This window comes from Panthera onca, chromosome C1 (assembly GCF_046562875.1).
Source record: "Panthera onca isolate mPanOnc1 chromosome C1, mPanOnc1 haplotype 2, whole genome shotgun sequence".
NCBI lineage: Eukaryota > Metazoa > Chordata > Mammalia > Carnivora > Felidae > Panthera > Panthera onca.
This window is the reverse complement of record NC_138346.1, coordinates 21,864,468-21,869,833: the sequence shown is the minus strand read 5'-3', so window position 1 is coordinate 21,869,833 and position 5,366 is coordinate 21,864,468. Positions and strand designations below refer to the sequence as shown.

Sequence of the window (5,366 nt, the reverse complement as noted above, 5' to 3'; positions counted from 1 at the left end):
ATATAAAACTTCTCATATCTCTAAAGGCTTAAATCAGAAGCTATTGTTGGTAGACTTTTTTAAATGTTTCTCCTAGAAGAACAGTAAAAAGTATTGCCTTTTATAATAATTCACCAGCTAACAGTCCATATATTCATCAAATTAAAAAAAATGTCATAAAGAAAATTCAAAATATACTAATCAAGCAAACCTAAGCAAGTTTGCATATTTTTACAGAAAATTAGATTAGTCAAAGTAAGACTCAGAGAATGTTCCAAATCTCTGTCAACTGGGTTGTTTGTAGGTTCATCAGAAGAGGATTTAAATGACCAAAAGGAGGGGGCAAGGAAGGAAAAATCTCCCAATGCTTAACTACTTGCAGGTGCTATCTTAGCACCCAGCCAATAAAGAGTTATAAACAGTACATTCTTTGTTTCATGTTGAGGTCCCTCAGTATACACAGTGAAATTCAGCATGGTTACTTTCAGCATATGACAATTGGGACCAAAGGAACAACTTATAGAGGACAAAAAATGAGAAAGTGGCACTTGGAGAAAGAATTTGGTATCAAGAATTAAAAGGAATGACCTCTTATAACCATCCCTAGGATAGCCAACTCTAATATTTATGTGCTAATAAGTACTTTTGCTATAGCATTTAATCTGTTCAGATATTAGGTCAATAAAAGCATATGCTGTGTTGTGTTTTTTCCCCCCAAAGTTGCAAATGCACAAATTTGCCAATTATCTAAAGCTCTTGCAAATAAAATCAGTGTTTTTTGTCTTTCTAAGAATTGGAAGGAACAACCTTCAGGCATGATTAACTAATTGTGACAGACTATACAGACATGAACACTAAGCATATGCATGTCATAGGTATATGTTCTATTGTGATTAAGTAGAATTAGGAACAAGGTTTCTCTAGCATATTGAAAATTAAGCTTAATTGTAGTTGGGTTAAATGGCAGGTAGTTGTGTGTTTTTTGTTTTGTTTTGTTTTTTGTTTTGTTTTGTTTTTTGTTTTGTTTTGTTTTTTTGTTTTTAGTTTTTGTCATTTTCCTACATATAATCTATTTTTAGTTTTTGCTATTATCCTACATATAACCTATTATATGATTTTGGCACCCATTCTTTTATTCATTCATTCAGCGATGTTTATTGAATACTTACCATGTTAGGCAATATGAACACAAGTAATAGGGCCGTCAAGATCCTCACTTTTGCATTTCAGTGGGGGAGCAAACATTAAACACACAACTGAGGAAAATTAATGACAGAGACTCAAAAGGTGAGAAAGAATCACCACATGATGAATTAAGGAAAAAATAGTTTAAACAACCAGAAAAGACAGAGGTTGGTGTGACTGGAGTGAGGTAAAGAGGAGGGTACTGTAAAATACATAGGAGGGGCAGGGCCATGGGGAGTTTTGTAAAATCTGGGGGAAAGTTTGGATTTTACTCCAATACAATAGAATGCCATTGGAAGGTTTTTAATGAGAGTACCATGAGAAAAATCTCTGTTTAACAATGATATCTGACAGCTGTGTGGAGAATATATTTGAGAGGTACTTCAATTGAAGAAATAAAGATACAGATTAGGGAAATATTTCAGTAATTCAGGTCAGAAATGTTGAACAAAAATGTGTTTTGTAGGTAGGACCATCAGTATTTGCTCAAGATGACCCTCAGACTCTGACTTTGGATGGAAAATGACTGTGCCATTTCCCAAGGTGGGGACTACTGGGTGAGGTCAGGTAGATGGGGGTGGCAGTGGGATTAGGGAAAGCATTGAGAATTCCATTTTGTATGAGTTCTCCAACTGCAATTGGGTGTTCAAGTCTGAAGCTGAGAATCAAAGTCTAGACTAGAGATATAAATTTGGGAATTTCCAGTATACAGAAGGTATTTAAATTAATGAGAATAGAATTTACTTTCACTCTAACTGAGCCTCTAATGAAGAAGAAAGAGGGACCAGAAAGGAGTTTTAATTATGCCCATATGTTTTGGTTGAGAGAAGGGGAGGAACCCATGAATTAAACCATGCAGGAGAGGCTGAAGAAAAGTGACACAGTGGGAATTGTGAAGAAATAGGTTTTAAGAAAGAGAGCACTCAATTAATATTAAACAATTAGAAATTGTAGTGCAGGAGAGGCACTTTGTAACAACTAGAAAAAATCAAAATTTTAAACTTTTCTTCCCACTTATCCATTATTTGTAATCAATATTAATATTAAAAGCTTTCCCTGTACATATAGACTAATAAAGTACCTGTGTCATCATCATACTCACCCACATTCATATATATTCACACAGATTCTGGACCTTGCAATAATTTGAATTCCAAGATTCAAGTTCCCTGTTCTGTTCAAGTGTTCTACCCAGACAATCATGCCCCTCCCCCCACCCTCTACTCCAGAATTCTGAGCCCTAGCTCAGTCAGTTCCTTGGGAAGATAGCATGGCCATTTTTGCTGGCTGAATAGGCCTGAGGAGATGAAGAGAAAGTCAAGATTTGTGGCACAAAAGAGGGACCAGGGACACACAATTCAAATGGGCTTTATATTGCAGACATCATAACTCAGAGGGATCGGAGGAGAAAGACAGCAGTGAAGGAAAGGAGCTGATTGAATTCTCTCCGACTCTGTAAAGTAGGTTTTATTTTTGTGGGTTAGCTAAATCTAAATCTTAGTAAGAGAGTATAATACACTGTGAGTAAGAATCAATTAAACAGAATCTCCCTTGAGAAACAACAAACACAAGGGTTGCCAGAGAACAGCAGGAGAGACCATTTTAGGGAATATTTCAGCCGGGAAGTTGTATTCTCTCCACCATGGATTTGAGGAGTCTATAAAACTCCACCCAGCACAGCAGAAAAGATAAAGAAGGCATTCTCCCGGATTACAGTAATGTAAAACCTTCAGCTTCAGCATGAATATGTGAAGTAGAAAATGGGTGGGGTGGGGGTTGGGCACTTACAGAAACACAGCAGATGAAAACTCTATGTTTATGTCTAAATTGTGAACAATTGGTTACAGACTGAGAATTCATGCCTGTAACATGTCCACTGTTTGGCAGGAAAGTGGTTCCTTTCTCCATAGATTAGCATGTGACACAGAAGACATTGACAGGGGACCCAGAACTGGAGTGACCTTGGAAGAAGGTGACCTGAACAGGAACCAGTATAGCCACATTGCCTTGACCACACCCTCCCAAGGGTTATACAAGTGTCTCTGTGAGGAGGGACAAACATTGAACTCCAAAAATGGCAGGAAAGAGTTATAAAACAAGTCACGAGCTGTTATAAGTTATAAAACCATAAGGGAACCTACAGAATGTCAGAGGAGGAAGGAGAAACATAAAGGGGACCCTAAAGATGCAAATGACAAACTTCAGAACCAGCTTTTTATTTTGTATGTACATACTGATGTGTGCTTTGTTCTAGTTCCAAAAAGATAGGGAAGTATTTTTAAATTTTGGTTAATGCTCCCCACTTCTTTTTCCTCCCCCATATAATCTATTCCTTAAATCTTCCAGGGTCAAGGAGACCTAGAGAAACTATGTGATCGAATATATGATTCAGGGAAAAATTAAACTTAGGAATACAGTTAGAAGTTTATAATTCAGGCAGCCATGATAATTACATTACTTGTTGATACTGACAACTTGGCTGAAGCTTCTCCTCTCCAACTTTTTGTAGCAGACAGAGAATTCATGACCCAGCTGGTTAGGGTATCTTGTTTGAGGGCTTTCACTCCAGCCTATCAGCTGATAGAATGCTGGAGATATTAGACCACCTCTGGGATTCTTTTTCAGCCTTGTTCCCTGAAACAAGAATCAAAAACACATATACAGGAGAACGAGGGACCCTAGGATCCAGGGCTAAAGTGTAATGTAATAACATGAGTGAATGACCCAAAGCATGAATCTTCTCATTGTGTTCCTAGCTCCATAAAAAGTAAATGGCTACAATCCTACATTGGACATTAGATCATTGCAGGGCTGAAAACAATGTTTTGTTGGCATAAGATTATGTATTTAACAAAAGAAAGGTTTTTTTGAGTAGAAAGTAGAGGGTGACATCGACTATTTGGATTATCTAGCTACATTGCTACAAGATGAGCTTTTTCCCCCTACATCTTATCAAATCCTTTTGAATTAATTTGTATTGTATTAACAAATATTCTAATGATAAGCCACTTTAGTAAAACAATTAAGTTGTGCTATTAGGACTAATACAAACAAGTAAAATCATGCTGACCTTTTTTGTTAGCTACATAATTTGTTGACATTCCCCTTGGTTTTAGAAGTCTGTTTAGTAATTGATATCTTAAATGAAGTCTGCACTAAACAAGGGGAAAAAGAATGGAAAAATGTCTTTTGAAGTTAAGTACTGTTAATGGTCTGGATTTCAAGGCAGTTTCTTTAATTAATTGTGTGCCTGTACAATCTGATTACATTGATTACAAAACATTACTTGTTTTATTCCTTGTCCTGTGATATCTATCTATCTATCCATCTATAGTAGCTATACATATAGCTCTGTATCTCTTTCTTTCTCTCCTTCTCTCTCCTGAGTTGAATTCTGATGTTCTTTCTATATTTGTCAAAGGTATAAAAGAGAGAAATGCCCTAAAAGTATATATTTTTTGTACATAATTTTCTTCCTAATGGCTCAAAAAGTGTGTAGGTGGAGGATTTGGTTTTACCCTGAATGAATCATATCTTTAGAATCAACTAGTTCCTAGTGGAAATGATTGTGGGGGATTATTCTCATTTTTACATGCTGAATCTACTGTTATAGAAGCTCTGGGCTGATTCCCAACTTAGTCGCTGACTCATTAGCTGTTATTTTCCCCCACAGGATGTGAGGAGGTGGTATGTCTGGAAGCCATGAACATCCCTAAAGCATCACCCCACCTAACCCCAGGACATAGATTGAGTTTTCTGCAGTACATGGCAAGGATTGGCCTTGTATTTCATCTATTCCTTCTGGAAGCTGAAATAATAAACTATTGTGAGGATGGGTGTAATCGCTTCCTCTTCAACACAGTTAGATAGTCTGTTGCTAAATATTCTATCCTCCTGCCTGTAGTTCATCTCATTTATTCACTCTTTTCTACAATTAGCATATTGGTAAACTTTTGTATGTAGTGGAAAGCATGTTGGAATTATGTGCACGTATAGAGTAAGAAGCTTATAGTCCTTGGAACAGGTAGAAACCTGAACTGAAAAGAATCTGTAAAAGATCTGTATTTTGACCTTGTGGAGTGATTATAATGGGTGAATTGTGCCCGCCACCCCCCCCCCCCCGCCCCATTCATAGGTTCAAGTCCTAACTCCTGTATCATAGAATGTGACTGTTTGGAGACGGGGCCCTAAAAGAGGTAACT

The 5,366-nt window shown here is 37.0% G+C and overlaps 1 long non-coding RNA gene across 1 annotated transcript; it reads left to right on the top strand.

Moving 5' to 3' along the window:
- The first annotated feature begins 2,382 nt into the window (after positions 1 to 2,382).
- On the top strand, positions 2,383 to 5,025 carry LOC132671959 (uncharacterized). The gene is made up of 2 exons (XR_009607319.3): positions 2,383 to 2,624; positions 4,838 to 5,025. It is a non-coding gene; the product is annotated as an uncharacterized LOC132671959 (long non-coding RNA).
- Positions 5,026 to 5,366: the final 341 nt, after the last annotated feature.